This window comes from Heliangelus exortis, chromosome 6, assembly GCF_036169615.1.
Source record: "Heliangelus exortis chromosome 6, bHelExo1.hap1, whole genome shotgun sequence".
NCBI classification, from domain to species: Eukaryota; Metazoa; Chordata; class Aves; order Apodiformes; family Trochilidae; genus Heliangelus; species Heliangelus exortis.
In genome coordinates, this window is record NC_092427.1 from 37,712,120 (window position 1) to 37,739,399 (window position 27,280).

A 27,280-nucleotide genomic window follows, 5' to 3' on the forward strand; every position below is an offset into this window, starting at 1 on the left:
TTACTGAGCCTGTTCCATGGGAGATGTGCCATTCACATCCTTAGAAAGTAAAGCAACTTTAAAGTTAATTTATTGACTGTCAAGTTCAAAGAAGAAATCCACAAATATTTTAGTGCAAAAGAATAAATAGTGGATGAGGAAGATTTGAGAGGTGTAACATTCCTCTTCTGCATCGTGAGCTGTAGTTGGAAAAGGCTCTTAAACCAAAGCTGATTTCTCTTAATATAAACCAGCCCTCTCATGACACGTTTTTCAGCTCCAGTTTGTAATCTAATCTTAGGCCCAGTTAAAATACTGATTTAGTGGTAAGGTTACACCATATGTGTGTGCATAGCCCCTGGGTTCCTAGGAGCCTCTGCTCCATCCTGCAGGGTGGATTTCTGTGAGTTTAGCAGCTCTGAGGACCCCAGCTTAAAATAGCAGTGCTGGCAGTGTTTGATATGGGTTGGGGATGTGGATCTGTGACCTCTGCAGCAGTTTTGCTGGAGGACAGGCAATTGTTCAGCTGCTGTAAATCACATTCCAGACCCATCAGTGCCTCTGCATTCTTTTGTACAAGCTGACACCCTCTCTGTGAGGATATTGTGTTCTCTTAACCTGATACTAAGAGCAGAAGCATGTAAATCAGTTTATTAAGGGCAGCAGACTCGTGAGCTGTTGGATCACTTCTGGTAGAATCAGCTTTAGGTTGGGTGGAAAAAAATCCTTGTTTTCTAAACTGGATACTGAGCAGTAGATGACACTGTTCATATTTGGGCAGCTGGGAAGGGAGGTGCTAAGAACTGAATCCTGCTCAGATTGGTGGGATTTCTACACACTCAGCATTCTGATCTGCCAGGCCAGGCAGAAAATCAAGTGCTTGACTTTCCAGAAACCAGGAGCTGGGCCCACTCAGTCAGTGTGAGTCCCCAAGTGCAGTTCAGCTCATTCTGATGCCACAGCACAGCTGCTTGTGGGCAAGAGAAGTGTCAGGAATGAAGGATCTGCATAGGATTCAGTGCATGGGAAGAGAGGTGGAGTGACCAGAAGTGCTGGTGTTGATCAGCAGCCCATCCCTGCACTGGATTTCATCTCTCAGCTGCAGGGCAGTGCTTCCTGGCACCTCCCTTGCCTGGGTAAGGATCCCAGTTACCCTCTGGAGAGGTCATACCCTTCTCTCCATGCTTTTCCATCCTAATGGGACCCATCAGTGCCACGTAGGCTCTGGCCAGCAGCATCAGGGTGGCCATGTGGTGATGTTTTACCTGGGCTGTGGGTGCTGGTGTGGCACAGACACGGCCTGATGCCAAGAGGAATAACTAAATGCATTTTGCTGCTTTCACTCCTGTGTTTTGCCATCCCTCTGCCCCTCTCAGCAGTTTCAGAGCACTGGGGGCAGCTTCAGTCTGTGCTCTGGTTCTCATTCAGGTATTGCCTATTCTGATGCTACCCCCACTGGCCTCTGGGTTCCTCTGAAGCTGATTGCTTCCTTGGAGGTGCTCACACAGAGATTTCAGTGTGCTGTAGCCTCTCTCACCCAGGGAATATTCTAAACTACTCATTTTTGCTTAATCACCTCAAAGCAGTCTGGAGTGACTTTGGGGTGTTGGGCTGGAAGTAAGTGGGGGCTTTTTTCCCACCTGTATGTTGCATGCAGCAGAGGCAAACCCAACATCCAACAAACAGGAAGTGAAGTACTGCAATACAGTAAAAACTTGGCTGAAAAGGCACTAAAACCCTCTGTTTTCTGTTCCAAAATCTCCCTATCCAATAGGACCTGCAGAAAACATCCCACTGAGCCCTGGCCTGAGAGCACCAGTGGCTGGGAGAGCAGAGCAGTCAGCTATGAACTGCAGAATTATTTGCTTTGAGTGTCATTTGTGTTGCCATGCAGATGGGCAGGCTGTAAAGTAACCTCCTGGCCAGCAGTCCTGCCCAAACATTTGCCAAGGTGGTGTTCTCCTGGCAGCCAGGGGATACTGAGCCCCTCAGGTGGGACCCTTTGCAACACAAAGTTGCTGCACCAGAAAACAGAAATGTGTGCTGGTTATGAAATGGTGGTTTTTGGCTGGTTATGAAATGGTGTTTTTTGGCTATGAGATTAGGTATGGTGATTTATAAAGTGTCATTTTTTTTCCACCTGTGGTACATGGCAGTTATGAAATATTCCCACTTTTTAATTATATATATTTATATAAAAAAATTCTTTTGGTTCATATCATAAGGAATTCTCCTGGCTTATCTGCATATTCCATTGTGATTCAGTTTTCCACTCTGATACCTCCAAACTAATCAGTGCTGTACAAGCTAATCAGCTCATACTGCCACAGGTGGCATAATGCAAGTAATTATGTTTGGATTCAACTTCTAAACAAGGAGAAAAAAAAAATCAGATTGAACAAAAAGAAGCTTATCATGAACTCATGAATTGATAATCAGGATTCATGCAGGATCTCTGGGAGAAGATGTGGTTAAATCTCTTGTCTGGGGCCCTTTCTTGGAGCATGGTGGAAAACTAAATGTGGATTTCTGTGCTGTATTGACCCAGCCAGCAGCCAAGAACCTGTTAGCTCCAGCATCCTCTCCTCATCAAATCTGTTTTCACTTCTGTGTGTTAAAAACAAAAAAAAGTCTTTTCTCTCTTAGACAATCTCACTATTAAATATATATGTCCTGCTTTTCCATATATCACATATGCACTTGAGTGCAAGGACAGACTGTTTCTCTAAAAATGCAGATTTATGGCAGTGAGTGGGGATTCCCAGCTCCTGTTCTTGCAGATTTGCCCTTGCCATTCTGCAGACAGGGTGAATGGCATTGAAAAAGGGTAAATCAGGATAAGACCCAGGCACACACAGTCTCTGAGCTCTGCAATTTGACCTCCTTGGAAATGCAGCTGAGATCCAGGGTGCCAGAGGAGAGCACAGCACTGCAAATGCAAACATTTTCCTATGTCCTGGGCAGAGCCTAGTGTATAACTCGGGATTTTTTTTTCCCTGTGCCAAGAAATTCTGCATTATATTGGATTTTAAAAAATCATATTCATTTGAGAATCTACCAGTTCCCTGAACTAAATGAACAGAACTATAATTATCTGCTGAGAATGAGATGGAGGTATTTTAAACCAGCTGAAATACTCTGGGATACTCTATAGTGTCCTTTGGCAATGAGTTCCAGCAGCTGAATGTATGTGACTGACATTAGTGGCTTGAAGTCATTTACTGAAATGAACTCTGAAGATGTTGCATCTTTTCATTTGAGTGTCTTTGAAAGGGTTATGGACTGAAAAAGGGTGACATAGTTGTGTTACTTCTCAGCCTCCTGCCTTTTAAAGGGTTATTACTTACCCCCTTCTTCTTTATATCTTCTGCTCTGGCTTGCTTGCTTCCTTTTTTGTTGCCAAATATTTATCTGGTTAAATAATAAACACTATTCCTTCCTTGTCAGCACTAAATAAAGCATCCCTGATGGCTCTGGACCATCTCGGGCAATGAATGTTCCTCTAATCAGGTCATGGTAAAGAACTTTATTGCTTGCATTTCAGGGATGTGAGCTTAGCTGATGAGATATTTTATTAGTTTTTCTGTATTTGTAATTTCCTTCTACGTGGGTGACATGTTCATTGCTTTTCTGGAGAGTGACATAATAACTGGTTTGGGTTTTTGTTCATTCTTAGGGTCGGGTCTTAGGGTCTTGGGGTTTTTATAAGGGGCATGAACATAGCTCCAGTGTTTCTAAAACTGTGCACTGTTGGATGCTGAAGGATTCTTGAACTGGGTGAAGAAAATCCAGAAAACGTGCCTGTAGCAGTGGTTGGGAATGCAGTTGGAGTGAATGCAAACACTGCAGTTGCAGTTCCATCATTTATTTTCCATGCCAGATAAGCTGTGGTTAAAGCCCAGCACTAAACAAAGTGCCTCAGCTTTTAACCAGCATCTGACCCAGCCAAAACCCTTCCAGTTTTCCTGCTGGGCATGAGGGGAGGTGGCACGGAGTGTCCCTTTGGTGAGTCTGGGTCAGGTGTCCCAGCTGTGTCCCTGCCAGCCCTGGGGCTGTGGCCTTGGCACTGTGCAAGCAGAGCTCAGGCACAGCCACAACACGGGGGGGTTATCAGCATGGCCAGGACACACAGCACCCTGGGGCTGCTGGGAGGAAAGTTTAGACCCAGCAAAATATCTCAGTCATATTACTTTTTTTTTTTTTTTTTTAGTTTATCTTTGCATATCCTAATCTGCAATTTCCAGTTTATCCTTTTCTCTGGAATAATTTTCTCACTGTAGAGTCATCAAATACTCAGTTTTCCTCAGACTGCTACATTTCTACACTGCAGCTCCTTGGCCTATATAATTGTGCTGTTATTTCTGCACTGTTCTCCACTAGCACACTGAGGCCAATATTTTGCTATTTTACCAGGAAAATCTGTTTTGCTTAGCCTGGTTTTCTTGGTACATGTGCAGTTCTCCACAGATTCTTCAAAACTGTTCATTTAGTAGAAGTTACCAACCCTCTTAATTTCTGCAGTCCCCAAATATCTTGAATTTCTCTTGTATTTGTTTATGTATCAAATATCTCCATCTCTGCTGATCATGTCTTGGCAGATCATGGCCTTGCAGGCCCAGAAAATGTGCTCTGCTCCGTGCCAGCTGTCAGAACCTTTATGATGAGTTTCTGGGGTATTGCAGCATCCTCCTTACCATTTCCTACCAGCCAAGGTGTGTCTGGTTTTCAATCAAATTGCCATGTCCAATGTCTTCCTGCAGTCTCTGTGTCCCTGCATGTTTACACATTCTCTGTATTTTTCTTTGGGTGTTTCTGAGCAACTTCTTTTTGCCTGTGCTGTCATATTTCCCCACTCCTGGAACCCACTTCATCCCTGCAGCTTTTCAGTGTCTTTATTCATCTGGATAGCCCACATCCACCATCATCTTTGCACAGCAATGCTTTCAGGTTACAGGTTTTAGCAGCTGGACACCAATCCACTCCCTAATTCCCACTAAAACCCTTATTTACCTATGGGTGCAACCCCAATTTTGTCACCTTTGTGGGAAAGTGAAACATTCCAGTAACTTTAAAGTGCTTGCAAAGAAAACTGCAAGTGATGCTGGGCTTTGGGAAGTGTCTCAAATGTGGGAGGTGCATTGCAGGACAGACATCAATAAAATTCCTCTGCCAAATGCCAGTGTGGAGGGATTGTGAATCTTGTGGCAGTGATGAAACTGGGAACCCACAAGTCAATATAAATATATAATCAACAGGAACCTCTTCTTTTTTGGTTGATTTAGTGTTGTGGTCCTGTTTAAACATGTTTTGTTTGGGTTTTGGGTTGGGTTGTTTTTTTTTTTTTTTTTTGAGTATTCATATAGAAAACAGGTCAGCAGTTTTTGTGAGAACTGTGCAAAAACCTGAGCCTGGGGAAGTTGGGACAATAATGAAAGCTAAGAAAATACAACTTCTGAGCTAAAGGGAGGGACAGGGACTTTCTAGTCTGAAAGTGCAAAAGCTAAATGAAGATAAAAAGAACTGTGACAAGTTGTCCTTCCGCCAGATGTGGAGAAAATATTCCTAATATTTGAATAGTAGCAACAGCATCAAACTTTCTGGCTTTCTTTTTTTTTTTCCTAATTTTTGGGTGCTTACCTTGGAGACGTTTTTTCTGACTCTGATCAAGTGAGGTTTTCCTGACATAAGTGTCACTGTTCACTCCAATTTTTTTGTTGTTTTTTGCATTTTTCTCCTATCTCCAGCTCCTTGGCAGAATACCATCAGGTGAGATGTCACTTCTGATTTTTCTAAACCTGTAAAAAGATTTATTCATCATGGGAGTGCTTGAATCACAGCAAAGACTCCCAAACCTTCAGTGTATTTCCCAGTGTTTCAGGTGGGAAAGCTGACTGGCACTTGCAGGATTTCTTGTTTCAGTTCCTGTGCAGAAAATAGGAAATGTCTCAACTTTGTGGCAATGGTGGAAGTGGCAGCTGGTGTTAAAGCAAAAGAAGAGTTTGTCAGGAGAAGGATTTTTAAATAGAGGTAACATTCTACTGGTGGAAGTTGCTTTCATGGAGATCTCTGGGTAAGAGCTTGCTCAGGGCAGCTCCCTATTTGGTTTACATAATTTGGTTTTTAAGTTGGATCATTTGTTTGCAGCATTCTGCCTCTGTAAGGAGCTTTCTCCAGGGATAAAGAACAACTCTGGATTAGAATCACCTCTGCTGTAGTGAGGTTACATGGTTTATTTTGGGGGGAGAAAAATGGGAAAATGACATTGTATGTGTTGCAAATTACTATGAAATATCTCTGCTTCACATGTGGAAAAGCCAAACCTGGTATGTTTGGCTCCTTCCCTGGAATCTGAGTATGTAATAATGATAATTTCTTCTTTTCCTTTGATTCTGTGTGTACATATTTTGGGTTAATATAGCAAAGTATTTCTCCCTTTTATTCATCTCACACTCAGGACAATATTTTTCTGATTTATTATACTGATTGCTTTAATTTTAATTTTCTTGTTTGGAGAAGCTCTGAATCCCAGACTTCTTTAGGTCTCTCAAACCTGTGTTTCAAGAAACAATACAAGAGAGAAATATTCAGTAAGTATTATACACTTAGTGTGCTTAGGAACTGGGGCTGAAATTCTCCCTTCTTCTGTTCTATCTAACCTAGTTCCAGGAAAGCTGGATCATTTCCTTTCCTAGGACTGAGCAGTTCCTTATGATCTTCATTTACCTTAGGCTGAAATATTATAATGCTTGCATAAAACCTTATTAAAGTCCTTTTGAAGTCTGCAGAAGTGGAATGAGTAAGATCTCCTGAGTCTAACCCAGTTTCTCCAGAAAATACCTTTGAGTTAAGAGGGCTTTTGTGTACACTGAGAACATAACACACTTCAGCCTTGCTTGCTTTCCAGCTCTGGCAGCCTCAGAATAAAGTCAGCCACAACTCAGAAAGTGGCCTCCTCCTCCTCTAAGTGTCTCTTGAACTTTAATGTTCTGCAAAGGGAGCCTGGCCTTGATCCAAGCAGCTATTTGGACTTTGCACCCAAACCCTGAAAGATTAAGATCTTTATCCTTAGAATTGTCACCGTGCCAGAAGGTGCCCCAGCTCCACTTTTCTGGGAATTTGGGGGGGGGTTCAGTGGAGAAGCCACACTTGGCACTTTCTGCTTCCCCCCACCTTGTCCTGAGCCATCAGTCCCTGCCTGGGACTTGGAGATGGGACACCCTGCCCAGACCTGGGTCCTGACCCTGTACCAATGAGCTTGAGATGTTCAAGGGCTCTTTTCTGGCTGAAATCTCACTGAAACATTTAAATTCTAGAAATGAGCTTTGCTTTACCCAGCAAATAATTCCTGAGAGCCAGGAGGCTGACAGACACACCTGGTGCTGCAAAGTGTGGCACAGAAGGTGAAATCCTGGTGGCACTGATAGCAGTGAGCTCCTTAGTTTTTCTGTGCTGTTTCCAAGCATTTTGATAATAGGTTCCAAATCTTGCTGCCCTGCTTTTCTGTTAACTCCTCCTCTCCCAAATAACAAGTGGGAAACAACACCTGTAATAAAAGTATTTTAGTACCTTGTAGGAGATGTGAAATAGTATGAGCACTGCTCTTACCAGGATGAGGAAATCTCCCAGTGCTCCAAGCCACTTGGAAGTATATTTAATGTCCCTACCCTGTGTCTGATATGCTGGGAAAAGATCTTCATGTCTTCAAAACGTGTTGCTGGTTTATGCAGAGTTAGTGCTCTTAGGATGCATGTTTTTCCAGACCTCATTTCTGGAGTGATCATTCTAATTATTGTTAAATACAGTCAGAAACTGGCAATAAATGTAGCTGTAACAAAAGATTGTCTCAAGAACCCTCATGGAAGGTTCATTCAGCTATCAGGTGAGCAGGCTGGCTAGCAATAAATCACACTTTTTAAGTGACAGTTGAATATCTTTTATTTGGAATGATATTTAATCAGGCAAGAGCAAAAGCTGTCAGAGAACATTACATTTAATTGATGATTAATAACGGGTGAAATTTGGAGGCCCTTACTGGGTTTTTGATTCTCAGCTCTGCTCTAAGGGAAATTTGCCTGAGTAAACATGAACTAACAGCTGATTCTGAACCTCAAAATGTGACCCAGTAACACTTACTGTGCTCCCAACTTTGGAAGCTCCTCTGTGGGTCAAATCCTGAACACAAAGGGGCCATTGAAGGGAGCACAATTTGGTCAAATTACCTGTTCAGTCTTTGTGTGCAGAGACCTGCTGTGGTTTTGGGGAGGGGTTGCTCAGATCCAGCAGTTTCCAATCTGTCCAGCAACCTGTAGAGGTTGCATCCAAGCAGGGGCCTTGTCAGACCCCTGCTCCTTATGGAATAATAAATCCCATGTTACTTTTTCTATTGGAAAAACATGTTAATACATCTGCTGCTCCAGCTGGAGGGGAATAAGATCATAATGGCTTGTGATAAACTGCATGTATTTCTTGCATCCATCCCATTTGTGAAATATTTTTTCCCCCTCCAGTTGATAGGATAATGACACATAAGAAAGGGGTTTTTGTAAAGCACCATCGGGGCAGGCTGGAGGAATATTAGGGCCTAATTAAAAGCATAAGTCACCAAAGTTGATTAGAATGCAAAGTAGGCCTGATTTCATGCAGAATCCATTCAAGGCAGACAAGTTTGTAGTAGAGAGACAAAAAAGGCTGAAGAGTTGCTATGTATTTATTTAAATAGATTTATTTACATTTATCAATTCATCAGGAGATGAGCAACAAGGAGATGAGCAACAAGGAGATGAACAACAAGGAGATGAGCAGCAAAGGTACTAGAAAGCAAAAACCAAAGCAAGGGGAAACTTGCTGCTTTTAATCACACTGAAGACTCCTCTGAGGTGACTTCCAGAGCAAAGTACTGAGTGTTTGGGCAGAGTCTTCCCTGCAGAATGCTCCCTGCTCCTGCTCTCCTGGAGGCAAAGGTGCCAGATGGCTGTTGCACAGAGAGTCCACGTGGTCTCACACCCTATCTGGTAGGCAAGAGAGAGCCCAAGTGCCAGCAGTGCCCCAGGCACACTGCATTTCAGGTGCCAGGGGTATTCTCACTGCTCACAAGCCAAGGCTGTTTCCAGGCAGCTGGAATTGTCCAGTGGAATGCCCAGTCCCACCCATAGCATCTCCTGGGACTGCTGGAGCCTCGTTCTGAGAGGGCACTGGGAGTGAGGCAGCTGGAACCAAACTCACTGGGAAGAGAACTGAGCTTTTTCTGCCCATACCAGATGAAAAGGATCCTCAGAACACCTTTTGTTTCAGTTGTGAGCAGCAGCCCTGAAGGTTTCTCCTTCCAAACCCAGCATGAGGTGATGTGGTTTAATTTTAATAACCCTTTTGCTGTCCCTCCTGTGCTGTGGTTATTACCAATTGCCAGGCTGCTTTTCCCTTCATCCAGAGCTTTTCTGCACACTGATAGCAGCCCCAGATATTAATTCCCAGCAGCCTCCCTGCAGCCAGCTGTGTCATCACAACTGCTCAGCCATCCTCCTCCCTGTGCTTCTGGGTTTGAGGGATTCCAGTCAGGATTTTGATCTCGGAGCAGCGTTGCAGCAGCAATGGATGCTGAGCATGACAAATGATCTCTTCCTGCAGCCACTCCTGGCTCACTGCCAGCTTTTCATCTTACTTGACCACTCTGGGGCTTTCCAGCTTCTTCAGCACAAGGCTTTGATAAAGGGCTTGTAGCCAACTCTTGGTATCCCTGGACCAGAACTGCATCTTACCTATAAGTCCCACCTTGGATTTTAATCTACATCTGGTGTTTTCTCCCTTCATAAAGCCATTTCAGAAGAAATACATACAGGCCTATCTTTTCTCCATTGCATTTTGTTGTTTGGGGCTTTGTTTTTGGAAATGCAGCTGTCCTTTTACATAACTCAGTTAAGATCAAAAGCTGCTTTCTGGCTGCTTTCATTACCACTCAATACTTCTGGGACTTAGGGTTTGATGTTACATGTAGTCATGTTTGCAATCCTTAATTTGCAGCCATTACTCCCAGCAACCCAGATGCACATCAGGCTGTTGGTGAGGTCCTCTCCATCATCTGTGGATGGATGCAGTAGACACAGACCTTTTCTTTTTCATGGGGAAGGCAAAACTTTGGCAACTCTGACACTGGTTTAAGTTCTATCAAATCTACACAGTCCTGGAGATCCCATAGGTGGTAAGGGTGAAGCCTTTAAATACTGGAGCAAGGTCTGTACAGTAGGAAATAACAATTAAGTTCTCCCATTGTTCTTTGTGGACATCACCCCTTATTTTGAGAGCTCTGTTGGGCTTGCCTCCTCTTCTTCAACTTCATTTTTCACCAAAGAACAGACTATGTGGATTTAATTGGCAGAGTTGCCAGACTTCCTCAGCTAAGTACAAAGTCTTATTTACACTTGTGCTTGAGATTTCCAGTCTTCATTTCACAAGGTGCAGGAAACAGGAGAGAGTGCTTCAAAACCCAGCTCAGCAGCTACAGCATTTATTGGTCCTTGTGGTGCCTTCTCTTCAGTGGCTCTTAAAGATCTCCTTGACACAGTGCACTAAGATTTTTTTTTTTTTCCTGTAGTTAATTTAGACTTTTCAGCTGTGGAGCCATTCAGCATGTGCTTTGTAAGGATGGAGGTGAAGTTTCTGAACTGTGCCTGCAAAGCAGACTCAGCTCTAACTCAACTACTAACTACTAACTAACTACTAACTACTCAGCTAACTCCTGCTGCAGCTGGGAAGTGCTGGATGCAGCATGGGAGCTGTGGGAATGCTGGGAGTCTGCACACAGATTTCCTGATGCTTTTTCAGCACTGAATATCCAGTTTCGAGTCCAAGCAGAGTAATTTTTGCAACCATGAACAAGGATGCATACTGAAAAGCAGTTTATTTCAACATAACCCCTTTGAAGTGGAGCAGGTCTTGTTATTTATTTAAAGCTGGGAGTCAAATGGCATAACGGTTGCAGCCTGCAGCTTTGCTCTAGTTCCTTCTTGATTTCTTGCCCTGTCTGCCTCTGTTCCTGGGGGGAAACGAGCTCTTACTTTGCTGCAGACAAAACACAGCTCATAGTGTGTTGGTGACCTGATGGGGGGAACAACTAAACACTTTGTTATTTTGTGGTCAGCTCAGCAAGGTGAACTGGGGTGACACGACCAGTTTTACAGGAGGGAACAGGTTGTTCCTCCAATACCCAGATGAGCAAAATACACTCCTGGGTGGAGAAGACCATCTGGATCTCATGATTTTCACACACACCCCAAACCTGTCCTCCAGGAGAGTGAGACCTGCTGCATTCTGCATCCTCCCTGCCTTCTCCTCCTTCCCTTCCAGTTGTTTTCCATCCTGGTTGAGCCCAAGTCCCATTTCCCTGAGCCTGCTGTCCTGACTTCTCTACCTCCTTCTTGATCCTATTTGTACCAGTAGTGTTCCTCGTGCAGCTTTGGTGGGTGGGATTGGTGGTGGAATTATTTAATGTGGGAGGGATTCTTGAATTATTTGACTTGTACAGAGCCAGGTAATTGCCTGAGTCAGGTAGGAAATGGTCAAGCCCCTTCTGTTATTTGTCTGCAGCATTCTCTTCTGCTCTTTATCCTGTAGACGTGGACAGTCTGAAAAAATGGAGATGTTTTACACTGTTCCCTCCCAAACCTGCTGTCGTGTCCCTGTGCCATGCTGTTTCTTGTCAGCCAGGTGATTTCTGCAGGCAGCACTAACATCCTCAGCCCTCTGCTTCTCAGGGGGCAGCAAAAGAAGATGCAGGTAGGGTTTTTGGCACGTTTTATCCCAGCAAATGCTTGCTCTGAGTTTTGTTTGATTATTTTTCTGCATGTTGCACTGCAAACAGCATCATCAGCCTCTTCATGTTCAGCTGCACTTACTGAAAGGACAGCCTTTTGTCCCACCTTTTCTGGTGGAAACATTGCATATCAGATTGAGCTTTTAGGGCAATCTTTTTAGTATAAAATCTCCCCTCAAACATTAGGCTCTGTTAGGATTCTGACTGTGGAAGTCCACGGGCAGTTCTGCTGAGGGAGGAGTGGGGCAGAACCAAATGGTCTTTGCCTTGCTGTCATGGTAATGGCAGTGAAGTGCTGATCAGTAACAGGACACATCTCTGTCTGTTAACTCCTTACAGAACCTTCAGGGAGAAGTGCTCTGCCATATAATAAAGATACTTCTCATAAAATTTTGAAGCCAACCTAAGGATATTGATAAAGAGTTATCTTTTTTTTATAATGACATGGGTTGCACATGGGACATGTTGGTGATGTTCTAAAAGACTGGGTGCCTACAGAAGTATTGCCTGAATTCTGATACACATAGTAAACCCCTTAGACAAAGGATGACCCCAAAGTTTTGGGGTTTTTGTAACATGCTTGTGTCTATATATTTTTATCAAGAACAGTGTGGCCATCACTCCCTGTACTCAGCACTGATGAGGCCACACTTTAAATACTGTGTTGAGTTTTGGGCCCCTCATGACACGGATGTTATGGTGCTGGAACGTGTCTGGAGGGGGACAGTGAAGCTGGGGAAGGGCCTGGAGCAAAAGTCTAATGAGGAGAGGCTGAGGGAATTGGGAATGTTTAATTTGGGGCAGAGGAGGCTCAGAGGAGCCCATCCCTGGAAGCATTCAGCAGATGTGTGTATGTGGTGCTGAGGGACATGGTTGAGTGACTTGGCAGTGCTGGGTTAACAGGCAGACTTCATGATCTTAAAGGTCTTTTCCAGACTATGATAAATGTGTGTATATATATATATATCTATAAGTTCCCTTGGTAATTTCTGAATCATGCTGCTGGCATGTTTTCTGTTATGATTGTTGTACTTCTAAAGCACACTGCTAACTGGGCAAACTTTGGTTACCCCTTGGTTTTTTTATAACCTTTTAGTTTCTTCTCTCAGTATTCTCTCTTTTGTCCTTTACTACTTTCACTGCTTCAGCTCCCTGCATCCTGTGTAACAACACCAAAGCTGTAATCCTTGCATTGACTGTTTCTGTTCCAGCTGATGATCTGTTTCTGCCTGTCACTAACCCTTTTTCCCAGCACTGTCAGACATGTCACTGTATCAACAACAATAACCTCAGCTGCCAAGCTCCTGACTCCAGCAGTTAGATCATGATTTAGATGTTCCACTTCTGTTACTTCCCCTACTTCCCAGATAAGTTTTATGTTGAATTCCAGATTCTGAAGTTGCACTCCAAAGCACTGAATCTCTTTGCTCTTCATTTTTTTCCTTATGGCTGGGATTAGCTTGTGTAGATGACTGACTTTTTTTTTTTTTATGTGAAGGAGACTGGAGTAATATCCATTTGCAAATCCAGCCCCTGACTGGTGTCTCTGCTTTGCATCTTTCCCTGTTACACTCATTCATTACACCAGTGTAAGTCTTAGCTCAAGTCCCACACATTTCCAAGATGGCAGTGGCACACTTTGATGTCAGATTTGGTGTTCAAGGGAAGTTTGTGTGATTTGTAAGTGATGTGGTGCTTTTTACCTCAGGAGTATTGCTTGAATTCAGCCTGGCTCACTAGTAGCAGAAAGTAAATGGCCAACTATAAACTCACCCAGCCCCTGTGGAAAAAACTTCTAACTCTTGTGAATTATTCTTGTTAGCAGGAAGGAGAAAGGGGAAAGGGCTGAAGTACCATTTTGTACATGTACTAAGGCAGAACTCGTACAGAAATGGGAATTGCTGCAGTTTCTGTGGAAAGTTGTTGTGGGTTTTTTTGTCCAGTGGTGTGGGAGAAAAGACTGTAAATAGTTTCTACTGTAGCTCATCTTGCACTGCAAAACTTGGAAGCAGATACACATCTTTCATATGTCAAGTTTTTTCTCTGCATCTGTCCTTAGCTCCCACATGAGATTACTCAGAGACTAGGACTGAACCAATTCTGGAGAAGTGGGACAAGATTTAATAAATAAATGAATGAATGAGCTATAAAGTCATGGTTGAACAAAGGGAAGATTCTCTCTGAGTGGCAGCATTTCTGTGCTGTGTCTTCCCAGCTGGAGCAGTTTGCTCACTGGACTAGGAGTTTGCACATCTTAGAGCTGCAGGGGTGGGAAAGAGGAGGCTTTTCCACTGGATTTTGTTCAGCCAATGTGTTGTACCATCACCACTCTGAGCTGGCTGTGCATCTCATAAAGCTGAAAGGGGAGAAGTGACCTGTGCACCCAGAGAGCCAGCTCTGTCAGCACTGTGACAACAGCTGTGCCTGGAAAGATGGGGCTGTTGATGATAAAATGGAGACTGCAATGTTCAAAACCTCTCATCTTGCTTATGAACCCTCAGAACTGAGTCCAGAGAGAGGACAGCAATCTGCTTGAGCCACCAGCTAAGGGATCTTCCCTGTTGTGTTGTTGCTGGAGTTTTGCTGGTGGACCACAACACAGCTGAATAGTGAGATTATCTTCTTTAGTCCAGGGACTGGTCCAACCAGGGAGCAGAAGTCTCCTAAAGGAAATACCTCCTGAGCTGGATCTTTAGTGCTGAGCACATCCCAGCACCCTACATGTGCAGTGGGCATCATCCAAGGATGAACATGAGCACAGCTCCAGCATCCTGGGACTACAAGACACTGTCAGAAACTCTCCCAACAAACCCTCCAGCCTTTTGGGGGCCTGGCTGGTGTCACTGGGAGTTGTCTCTGTGTCTTTCCCCTCCTGTTTGGATGCCCACACAGGAAGGCTGTGATCTCAAACCATCCCAGGTATAGATATGTTTTTCTTCCTATGCCTTTCCACCCACCGACGAATCAAGAACTCACAGAGTAAGAAATGCCTGAAATGGGAGGGCCACAGATACCAAACCCCAACTGTTCACGTGCTTTGCTACAGCCTGGAATTTGCTGCTCTGCAGAGTGCCCTTCTCTGGAGCCCTGGGAACCACAGAGAGGAAGAGGATGAGGCTGCTCACCCTGTATGAGGCTCAAGCAAGAATAGGTGCCAAAGTCAGAGTCAGAATCCCAGGACCTGATCTATCATGGTGTATTGTTAGCTGTGTTTGCTTTGGGGGGCTTTTGGTAATTTTTCTTTTAGGTTTTTGTCTCTCTATTTAATTATCCTTTTCAGGATTGATTTCCTGACTTAATCTGAATGTGCATAAATCTCCACCATAGATTTATCATCTCTATAGAAAGTGCTTTCAGAGTGGTTGTGCAGCTTCCCAGAGAAGGGACACTGTTGGAAAACGAAGCTTTCACATTAAACAATAAGCCCACTATTATGCTGATTTTTGCCAAGCTTTCCCTCACTTCTTTCCCATTTACTACAAGAGTGAGCTCAAGGCTTCTTTTTGTTTGTTTTCAACCTTCAGTCATTCTGAAGTGTTTACCACCCTGCACAAGTCCACTCACACTGAAACACTGGACCATCAGATACTGCTGCATTGCTTCTGGAATCAAAAAGTGCTCAGGTTCCTTTTTTTTTTTCCACTTTATTCTTCCATGTAGGTTTTAATCAGCCTATTTGTCATTTATTTAAAAAAAAATATAAAAATCTTTCTTAGAATATTGTACTTTGGCTGTCACAGTCATTTGAGGACACAGTATTCTTAACCAAACGTGAGATCTTGGAGCAGCAGTTGAAATGATCTTTGATATAAATCCCATTGCAAACCAGATTTTTGTTTATGTAGTATATAGTCTGCGTGCTCCTAACCATTTAATCAAATTCAGGCCTGGTCTGAGCAAACATAATAGCCATTAACTTATGTGTGGGTTGTGAATTATCCTTCCCAAATTTGATGGGGAGCTTCGAGAACCAAAAAAAAAAAAAAAAAAAAAAAAAGATGTCTTGCTTGGGATCACACATGCAAATGCAGGGGCTTTTCTATTTCTAAAAAAAATGTCAGTGTTGAATATAACTTCCTGCTGATACTGTGTAGAAACCAAACAGTCTCTCTAGGTTTGTGGTCTGGTGTGACAGAATTTTTGGTAGTTATTATGAATCTTCTTTTCTTTCCACATTACTACACCATATATATATATATATTATATATATATATATACACACACATCTACTCCTTTGAAAGGACCTTCTGTCCTTTCTTTGCTCGCAGCTCTCTCCTTGGCAAAGTAAACATCTATCTCCTGAAAATGTGCCCTTATAGATCCTTTCTGGTGCCTCTCTTTGAACTTCTTGCCTTTAATGTTGCAGTTTTTAACTGCAGTTAACAAAAGGCAGGATAAAATGTTATCAGCCCTTCTTCCTGGCTTAAAAGGCCCACGTTAGGCTCATGCCCCAGATTAGCAACTGCTGTACATGAGCCACATCATTTGCTGTTTTCTGCATCTTCACCCTCAGATCTGTTGCCAAACCACTGTGACTCTACCAATTTACTTCCAGATTTCTGGGTTGAATCAATTTCCCCCGTGGAGAGCCAGAAGCAGTTTTGTGCCAGGGGAATTTGAATTTACTTGTTGCCAATTAACAAACTTTTAATTGCCGATGTTGTTGGGTTATGACACGTCAGCTCGCAAGGTCCTTTTCATGACAGGTCACCAGCTGCAGGAGCTTCATTATCAGCTGGATCTTGGTTAAAAAAAATCTTTAAAGGAAAGGGGGGGATATTTTTAGCCCAGGTCATTTCAGTGGTCTGGTCTGCAGGGAAGTTTCACAAACTGAGAAGAAAAACAGATTACGGTGCCAAGATGTGGACGGGGATGTTGGAAAAGAGCAAGAAATCCTTAAGGCAAAGTTTCTATGCTGTGCAGTTACACCTGGAGTATCCAATAATCTTGGTGATATACACTGAGATTTGGAAACTCCTTTCTGCTTGTGCAGAGGAGAAACTGAGGCCCAGAGGAGTTGCCTGTGGTCACATCAGAAACACGACCACGGCTGCACAGGAAATATCATGAACTGAGGGAGGCTTTAAAAGCAAATCCCAAGGCAGTGCTCTGACCAGGCTGTCTCACCAGTAATAAATCCCCAAGGTTTCAGCTGGAATGTTTGATGGCTGCCCATGATCATTTTGCCTTTATCAATGAGTAACCTCTGCAGAGGAACTGGATGCTGCAACATGTGCTGACCAGAAGGTTCGTTCTGCTATTTGGCATAAACAGAAGATGAGAACTAAACTTCGGGCAGCTGGTGTCCTCTTTTTGAAAATCTAGACTCAGCATACAGCCAAATATTCTGCTGCAAAAATCAAAAAAGCTGGGGGCTAGTGCTAAAACTCCTTCAGTGCTGATGCAGAATCTGTGGCACGTCATCTGAAGATCAACTTCTAGATGTTGGCCATGTCTTCCCTGGAAAAACGTTGGCAGATGTTGCATCAGTCTGTGCACGAAGGGCTCCAGTTTCCTGAAGATTTGTTTGAGGCAGCCATTCATGATCCTCGCCACAGAATATTCATGATCCCCTCTCTGCTCCCACTCTGGCCTCTACTTTCCTTTGCTGTGGGTGGCAGTTTCCTTGTGCCAGTTTTTCCACGCACCTGCAGGCTTCCCCAAGCTGTTATTCCCTCTCTGTTTGCTCACAATGCTGCCTTAGCACTGTTTTCCTTGTGTGTTTAGTACCCAGCCAGCTCACCCTCAAATCTACCTTTTGTGAGCAAGGGGAATGAAATCATTTCAGTGCACACAGAAAGTACAAAAGCTTTATGGGAAAATGCACTAAAAGTATACGACTTATTTTTATTTATCTTTTGTAAATAAAAGTCACAATTCATCTTGAGTAATTAACTTCCCTTAAGCCGCTGCTTTTTAAAAAGTCAAAGATCTGGAATGAAGTTGCAGCTCAGGGTTTTTTCCCTACTATGCTGTCACAGTAAAACCTCAGCTATTTCTGGCTGATCTTATTTTTAGATTGTTCTTCATATACCATCTACTGTCATTGAAATTAATGAGAAAATAAAAGGAGTGACCTTTGGCTGAGCACATACAGTTTATGCATGAGCTAAACAGCAGGATCCTTTTTCATTCTTCTTTTTCCCACATTCTCTTTCTCCCTGCTCTCCCCCATCCAAATATAATTTGTAAAGCCTTTAGAGCCTTTCATCCTATGTGTTTCCACCGTGTTCCTTTAGATGAGTCTCAGGTCTGTGATTCTCATCTATTCTCTTGTGCTGAAAGGTCAGTGGCACCCTTGTTTTATGAGTATAATGCACAGTTGTCTTGAACTTCAGAATCACTTCCAAAACTCCCAGGCAAAATTCATCCAGCTCAGCATGCAGGAAAATGTCAGCAATACTATAAAGAGCACTCTCAACACAAACACAAGCCTGGACATTCAAAGTTCTGTTGTTTCAAATAAACCCATGTTTGCTGAAGCTTTTCATAGTTTTGAAGACATGATTGCAAATGAAACCTTAATTGTGAACCTGTGGTCTTCCCATAGTGTTAAATAATCGAATTTTTCTCTGTTTTCTAGAAGAGTCCATTCAGCAGATGGTGATTCCATGAAGCCCCAGGAGTTGGATGGAGGTGAAACTGCCCAGTGATGTTAAGGTGGGGACCACCAGAGCAGAGAACCAAGTGCTGTCCCCCCAAGGGGCTCCCCTGCCAGCATTGGAGGGTGGGGTGTTCCCTACTCAATGCAAATCTCCCTTGGAATTCTTTTCCATGCTGCAGTTTGGGAATCCTTGGTTGATGTGGGCCGAGTGGCATCTCTAAGTTGTAGTTGAAGGTGTAAGAAATCAGTTTTCTGGCTGGAGGTTGAAGCAGAGGTGCCTTGTGACCCAGCCAGGCTCGGGTGCCAGAGGAGGAGCAGAGGGATGCAAGGATTTGGGGAGGAAATGTGATGATTTTCCAGTGCTGGTGGCTCCCGTAGCTAACAGAAGTGGGAAGGGATGTGTGTTTGGGTTAAGGTAAATGCTGGTGATGGTCGAAGACCCCAGTACTGGTAGTAAATCCACATTACAGATGCCGAGGGGAAATTTGCTCTTTTTTAGTTCGAAGCGTGTGGTTGTACCTCCACATTCCAGTGTTTAAATGTAAAGGGAATGGTTATTTACTGCTCCTTTACCTTTGCCTGAACAACGTGCTTTCCTCGGAGCGTTTCGGTCGTGTTTTAAAACACCGATTACTGAGAAACTTGTGGTAAGTTTTGTATCCCGGAGGAGGAGGAGTTGCAGAGGGGAGGTTTTACCCTCAGTGTTACCCGGTTCACTTTGCTGACCGACAATCTGAGGCCTTCCCCTGCGGGCCGGTGGTGCCGTCCCGGGGCTGCGGTTAATGAGCACAAATCAATTATGACACCGGAACCGGGATTGGGGCGGGGGGGGGGGGGTGAGGCTGTTCTCCCTCACACACAACTCTTCCCGCCCAGCACCCCGCAGGCACAAACCCGGTTGTGCTGCCGGGGAGGGGTTCGATCCGCCTCCCCCAACCCCACTCCGTCCCCTGGGGTCCCTCCTGTCCCCATCCGTGTCCCCGTTCCCCCCCGCTCCTCCCCGCTCCCCGTCCCCGCTGCCGCCGCGCTGGGCGGGGGCCGTTACGGCCGTTACTGAGGCGGGCCCGGGGCGGCGCGCGCCGGCAGGGGCGGTACCACAGCCACCACCACACCGGACCGGCAGCCGCGCCCCGCCGGTCCCGCAGCCTCCGCCTCGTCCCCCCCCTTTCCTCCTCCTTTCCTCTTCTCCTCCTTCTTCTTCTTCCTCTGCCTCGGCCCCGCTGGATGCCAGGTAAGGTTACCCTCCTGCCTTCCCCCTCCCTGCGGCGGCACCTGCGCGGGGCGGGGGGGGAGAGCCCGCCGGGAGTTTCCCTGGGAAGGAAGGGGGGAACGCCCCCCGCTCCCCTCACACACACACTCACACGCACACCTCCCCCTGCTTCTCTAACGCTTGGGAACATCCCCCACTCCCCTCACACACACACCACTGATTTTCTAACGCTTCGGGTCCCGGCTCTGAGATCCGCCAGCGGGCGGAGGCAGGCGGGACCCTCCGGGCGCTACGGGAACTGCAGTCGGGGCCCGCCCGGCCTCCGACCCCGCCCGACGTGCGCCGGGACCGGCTCTGCCTCGCTCGGCTTTTCGGCTTTGCCCTCCTCTCCCGCCAGCCCCCGAAACCGGGCAGTGCCGTGCTGTTGGAGGCTACAGGGTAACAGCCTGGCTTATAAATGATTAACATCCGTGATTAACTTCCCCGGGGAGGAGGGAGCCGGCTCTCTCCGAGCGCAGCCGTTTGTCCCCGGCCGCCTCGGCGGGCAGAGGCGCTGAGGCAGCGGTGCGTTGGGTGCCGAAGGGCTGGCTGCAGCCTCACCCCTTCTTCCTGGGGCTGTGGAGCGCTGACATCCACCACAAGGTAAGGACGAAGGCTGCCGTGCCCTGTCCTACTGTTTCCGCACAAATCCGCCCGTCTGGGGATTCGTCTGAGCCGCAGCACCGAGGCGAAACCACTGAGGTGACACACGGTTGGCTTTTCGGAGGTTTTTCTTTGTGTGCGTGGAAAATAGAATTAGGAGTGGAATGGGTTGATAAGCAGTGGCAGCTGGCAATATTATTCTCTATCAGAATGCAATGCTTCCTTTGTTGAGCTGTAAACGAAGCTTCTACCCCACCCTCATCATTCTGAGATGTGAATCACTTTGCTACCAGATTAATTTTCTTGAGGAGAGCCAAGAGGCATCACAGAAAATCCATCTGTTTCATTCCTGGTCACATTCCCATGGATTGATTTGGTTGATTCCAGCTTGAAAATATATTTCAGGGCGACTAATGATCTTCCATGGGAATTCTTAACTGTTACATTTGGATTACCAGTGGATGTGTAAAATATCTTACTTCTGGGTTTGGGTTTTGGTTTTTTGTTTTTTTTTTTTTTTTGAGCTCCTGGTGCAATCATAAAATATTTTTCAAAATGTGATGATTCAGGGAAAGCAGCCTAAAAACTTTTTAAAGAGAAAGTGGAAGAGACTGCTGCAAGCAGAACATCGAGGTTAACCAGGAATGCGTTTGCACTGGCCATGAAAGAAATCCTGGGTGGTAACCTGTTGAATGCCACTCACAAGAGCCTTGAAGCAGCTGTGAGCAGGACACTGTGCCCTTGCCACAATTGTTTCTGTGAGTGCAGTCAGTCCCTGTAAATGCAGGATGATTTCCAGGTCCTAACGGGCTGATGAATTTCATGAGGCACCATCAGAACCTGCTGGAGCTGAAGGCTGCTGCTAGGCTGTGAGTGTTCTCTCACTAATTGTGTTATGGGAGTTGAAGGAGTTTAGCCCTTGATGAGAACAGCAGGATCTGTTAAGTGTAATGAGACACCAATCAAGATAAGGCTTGTTCTGTGTCAGGTGCTATATAAATGTGTAAGGAGGTATGGTGCCAACTCTGGGAAATTTACTGTGTAAGAAATGTTACAACTAAGATGAATTAAGGTAAACACCCTTCAAAACTTTCTCTGGTTTATCCTTAAGTGAAGGGGCTGTGTCCACAGTCCTTATGTCCAGGCAGATGCCTGAGGAGGAGCATGTGCTTGAGAGTTCCGGGCTTGTCTGACATTGTAATGAGCCTAAAAATTGAAAGTGAGCATCTCTGAGTACTTTCTGTGCTGAGGGAGGTTTGGTGCTGAGTCTAGATCAGGATTTGTTATCTAGTCTGTCTTGCTCAAAGGAGCAGAAGTGAAGCTAAGTCAGGACACCTTCCTGCTGTTTCCCAGATTTTAAGGAAATATTTGTCCAGAGCTGAAATCAGTTTGGGCCTATTTTAAAGAGAAAGTACAGAATTCCAACGGCCTGCAATGTGGTTTAAATTTTCTTTGAGTTTTCTTCTAGCAAAGATGGAAGCACTGAAACTGTGCCTGTCAGCAGTTGTAAGCAACCTGTGTTTGCTGTTAATTCCCCCAGGCTGTTGTATTTGTATTCCTTTTCACCCACACCTGCTGCCTCTGTTGTCATTCTCAGGAGTGCATTTCCTACCGTGTTTTCAGGTCCCACATCTTGGAGGTCTTCAGACATTAAGTAATGATCATCATGGAGAACACACACAAAAAAAATCCTCAGTTGTTTTTTCAAAACAATCTGCTTTACACATCCCAAGGAAAGGTCAAACTCCACTTCTCACTGTGCACTGAAGGATAAAAGTAAAGCTGTGTAACAATTTGGAGCAATGAGGCTTTGCACAAAGATCAAGGGTAGAAAAATAACTACAACCAACAGTTAAATAAAGGTTGACTTGTAATCTTATTGTCCATATTACTCTGGGGAAGTATGACCCCATGCCCATGGCTGGTGCTGCTGCCCCCTCCATCCTTCTGGGCACTGGCCTAATCCTTCAGTTTCTTTATTCTTTCTCCTGCCTTTTCTTCTCAGATGCTTCACCAGCTTTTTTCCTTGGAGTTTTCTTGTTCATATATGAAAATGAACAGTACTGAAACAGTTAACTTCTGCAGCAAAGTGTCTTTATTTTAGACTGGGCACCTTCCCCTGCTCGTGGCCGTTTGAAAGCAACACTCTGTATCATTATTATATCAAAGAATTTGGCCCTGAACTTCACTGAGATTAGAGGGGCTGCACAGCTCCTGTCTCTTTGCCCTGTTTGGTGTCTGAGCTCCTGGCAGTTCCAGAGGATGGTGCAGCAGTCTTCTGCTTCTGCTTTGCATGTGCAAGGTTCAAAATACAGTCCTGAGGACTACGAGAGGGTTTACAGAGTGTGAGATGAGAGGGAGTACAGTAACCTGGGGGGGGTGTTTGTCCTGGCATGACTTGCACTTCCAGTGTGTATCTGAAGTAGCACAGTAGGTGATTCCTGCAGCAAAGGCTTTGGCCCTTGTACTGGAGGTGGTGGGAACACAAGGAATATAGATTCTGGGATGCAGCAAGAATCTGGAGAGTGAAAATCTGACATTTTTTGTCTCTTTAGTTTCACAGTATGTGGGTGGAAGAGACGGGTGAAGAGGGCAAGTCTGACAGCTGTGACTTCTCTTTCTGAATGGAAGTGCAGTAATTCCCGAGTTCTGGATATGAATTAGAAGAAATCTGATTTTCCTTATTAGTTCCTGCTGTCTGCTGAAGGTTTGCCCCTGTGCAGCTTGTTTAGAACCACGTGTGAAATCCCACTTAGGGTGTGTGTACTTTTGCGTGGAAAAGTGGAGAACTGAAATGGGGTTGGGGTGGGTGAAGTGAAGCATTCCTTACTTCTGAGAAGTTGTCAGCAGATGAATTTGACCATTTTTGTGAGAGATGTCAGAAGCAGACTTCAAAGTCAGTCAGATACTTGTTTCCCAGTATAAAAAATGCCTTTTTATTGAATAGGCCATGATATGCTTTATGGGTAATTGCAAATTTGCTCAGTTAATAAGGTGATTATAAAACAAAAGTGACAGTGCATTCACTTATTATCCCAGTGCAATTAGACTTTTGCTAGATCTTGTACCAAAAAAGCTTCTGATGGTTTTCTGTTTAGACAAGGCAAGTAGTGCTGCAGCCCCTAATTAGAGTTTTGGAATAAAGTCAAGAGTCTGCATGTGTTTTAAACTTTTCCTGTAAAACAATAATACAGAATGCCTGCCCATCTTTTTGTAATACAAAAAAGACCCATCTAAAGAACCACTTTGCATATACATAATAGGAAAGTGTTGTGGCATAACAGTTTCAAAGGCTGTTCTTTTCTTGATTTGCTCTTAACTAAAGCTGTACAGTTGCTTCAAAAAACACGAGTTACAAACACATCTGCAATACTTTGTGCCTCCTTGTCCTTTTCCTTCAGACAAAAGGCCCTTTCAGTCCATTGTGGGACGGTCACCAATTTTCATGTGGTCATTCAAGAAAAGGATAGTGATTGGCCTTCATAAAAAGCCTTTCAGTATGCTTTCTAGTGGCTTGCTGGCTGCAAGAAATGCTTATGGCTGAGTACTGTGTCCAGTGTTTAAAGTACAGGTGAATCTCATCTCCCAGGTGTTGGGATGATAAGTGTTCCAATGGCAGAGAAGTTTCCCCTGTTTGAATACTGGTGTGTTGCTGCTCAGAGCTGGGGACAGCATTTGGCTGGTACAGTTTAGCTGGTGTTAACTGACTGGAGGTCTGTGACATTGCATTTTTGAAGAAGTGGGAACTTAAACCTAGTGTTTCCATGCACTGTGCTTCCTTGAGGACTGGTGCTGTTGTGTGTTCAGAGAGGCACTGAGCAGTGCTCTCTGGCTGTGCTGGTCATGGCCAAGTGGACTTGGAGTATGACTTCTCAGGAGGTGACTGCCCCCCCAAGGTGTGGGTGTGTTTTGAGATGGCATTAAAGAAGCTGCTCCCACTGTTGTGTCCATGGAGCTGTTACCCTTCAGTGCTGGAGAGGTCAGGCTGCCTGGCATTTCAAACTCAGAACCTCACATTCAGGGCTGGTAGGTTGTTGTCCCAACTTTCTGCATAATCCAGGTAAAAACATTTCTGGAATTTGACTGGATCTTACCTGGAACAGCACGGGAAGATGGTGTTTGTGCTCCGGGACAGTCTGAATGCTGGCAGTTCTTCAGGATCCTGGTTGCTCCTGTTGGGACCCTCACTCTGAGGGCTCAGCACGGGGGTGTCTGCCTGAGTGCTCTGCATGGCACATGGCTCTTGGTGCTGCTGAGGTCTGATGGGTGCTGCAGTTAATGGGGCAGCAGACCAGGACTTGAGGCTTTCTTATGGGTTTGGTACAGCTGCCAAGAAAGAGAACTTGGGCTCAGGCACGTGCTCAAATGGTCATTTCAGATCGAATTACCTGCTAAATGCTGTTTTTTATATGACTGTCCTACACGTGTCCAGTTTGTGGCTCCCACTTCTGAACTACCCTTAAACTGCTTTCTTTTTGTATTTCAATTACAGTGCTGCCTCTGGCTCTCTGTGTAAAATTAAATGCAATGAAAGCCTTGCACATGCATTCTGGGTGTGGTGGGAGTATGTTCAGAAACTGTGGTTTATGCTAGTGATGGAAAAACCTACAAGTCCAAAAATGTCATCACTCTGGGACCTCTGCTTTCTGTGTTGATGGAAGGCATAACTGGTTTGTGCTGTAAATTAACCTGGACAAAATTTGATATAGTGGTCTTTATGCATGGTCTGAAAGATTTTTTTGTAGCTGTTTTCCAGTAACAACTTACTGCTGGCTAGAGATTGCTTTGAGTTGGCTGGTTTGTGAAGCTGCTGGCATGGGTTTGTGCTTTGGTTTTAGCATTAGAGCTTGTGCTTCTTGCACTGCAGAGTGGTTGAGGACAGGTCTGGTGTGGAGATAAACTGCTTGCACAACACTGGTGGAGAGAAGCTTCCTCATCTGTCCCTCATCTTCCTCATCTGTCCCTGCAGCTCCTGAGCTTTTCCATATAGTGCAGCCACTTGGTTACTGGCATGAAAGGAGGAAACCTACTTAGGTCCTCAAGGAACTTGAGGGTTTCTTAACTCCACAGTAGCCAAAATAGGTTGTCTACAAACACAGTGGGAGGCAGAAAGGGTTGGATGATTAGTCTGGCCAACAGAGAGGCAGCCAGGTCTGAACCATCAGGGAAGAGCAGCAGGAAGGGGCCCCAAGCTCAGGTACTGTCAGATCCCAGAGCTGGAGCACGGGGGGACAAGAGGTGTTACCTGCCAGGGGTGCCCTGGAGAGGTCTGCAGGGGGAGGCAAACACAGCTGAACTGGAGCAGCTTCTGTGGCTGTGCAAGAAGAGTGCCCAGAGGCTTGCAGGAGTGAAAGGAGCAGAAGATGGTGGCTGGAAGGAGCCATGGTGAGGGAGGAAGATTGGAGAAGATCCCAGGGCCTGGAAGGAGCTCTGGCAGTCAGAGGACTCCAGGTGTTTAACCATGTCTGTTTAGATACTCAAGTTGGAGTGGAAGTCCACTTGAAATCCACAAGAACAGAGTTTGGCCCATTGTCACTGCTTCCTTGTCACCCAATAAAAGCAGTTGTCCCTTTAACAACTGGAGCTAAAACCACACACCTGTCTTTAGTGGCCATGTTCTTGTGCCTCATTGTCCTGCACATGCTGCTTCTGCTTGGCATTGCTGGGGATGGGAAGGGTTTGCAGAAGGCTGGAGGATGTGCCTGGGATAAAGTTGATTGCAGTGATTGCACTGACTTTTTAAAAATGTGCTAATTATTATTTCATCCCAATAGAAGTCAAATAAATGTTCATACAGTTAGGTGTTGGGGAGATCTTGAGCTGAGCTGTCAATAAACTTTACACCAGAAGAGCATTGGCTCTCCAGTGTTTATCTTTGTATGAAAGAGGACTGTGGAAAGTATCACTTCTATTTCTGGTACATGCTAAAGAGAGGAAATCCTCAACATCAGTGGAATTCTGCTTTTGTGATACTGGGGTAAAAACAGCATCTTGCCTTCAGAACTTCTAAATATTTACATTGAATTCTTCTCTTTGTTCTGTAAATACTTTAAAAATGAAGTTTACTGGGCTTTTTGATACAAGACAGTTCTAACGGTGTGCTGTTGGGTCTGCATCACATCAGGGCCCATAACCTCAGGAGTTTTTCCTGTCATGAGAGGCACAAGCTGTGTCTGAGCCTCAGTCCTCTGACTTTCTGGGGCTGGCTTTCTGGGGAAGGGGCTGACAGCAGCTGACTTTCTGGGGAAGGGGCACCTGAAACAACAGAGAGGGTTCACAGTCCACAGAGAGTTTTGGGATGGAGAGTACTCTATAATGTGAAGTGTTGCCTTTTATTTTATAGTAAGGAGAGTAAGCCTACAAGAGCAAGGAAATTCTGAACGAGAACAGGCAATGGGTAGTCTGGAAAGTCCCTCTGCTGTCACCCCATCTGGCAGCAGATGGTCAGCTATGTAAATTGCTTGACAAAGAGTGATGGGTTGGTTGCCTTTCTCTGTGCTAAGGGGGTGAGTTGAGGTTCCCATGTTAACATTTTTACACATGATTCACTTCAGTTGCAGTGTATCTGCCCCTGATTATTTTGCATGTTCCCCATAGATGAGGGGCTGGAATTTTCTCTTTGCCTTGCTGGTGTTGGATTTTCAGAGATTGTGTGTGCAGAAAGTTTGAACTGGAATTGTGTGCAGTCAGGTCTGTGAAAATCAGGCTGTAGGTGGAAGGGGTACCTCCTGAAGCATTTCAATGAGAATTGCCAAAGAAGAAAAGCAGTGTTATTGACCATAGCAAGGGGCTTGTTACATGGGAGAGGGATCATCTTGCAGTTGCAGATGATGCAGTTCAAAGCCATTTGTCATTACCATTGTTACATCATATTACATGAATAAAGCAATGTTAGTGCAATCACTAATTAAACTGAATAGCATGCCCTTAAGCTATCATTCACTGTTCTAAATGGCAGTATCATCTTTTTAGGGAGCAGCTCAGCCTGATAGTAAAGATTCCTTTTCTGTGAGTTAAAAAACCAAAATGACCTCAAGAT

The 27,280-nt window shown here is 44.9% G+C and overlaps 1 protein-coding gene across 2 annotated transcripts in view; it reads left to right on the top strand.

Moving 5' to 3' along the window:
• Positions 1 to 19,249: 19,249 nt before the first annotated feature.
• The window catches only part of SPATS2L (spermatogenesis associated serine rich 2 like), a 64,481-nt gene continuing 56,450 nt past the window's right edge, over positions 19,250 to 27,280 (top strand). The window contains exon 1 of one of the 2 annotated variants that reach the window (XM_071747905.1): positions 19,250 to 19,620. The gene's annotated coding sequence lies outside the window, so the exon portion shown is untranslated. Of the gene's footprint in view, positions 19,621 to 19,976; positions 20,242 to 27,280 lie in introns of those variants that run through there. The other variant, XM_071747906.1, reaches the window with a different exon arrangement.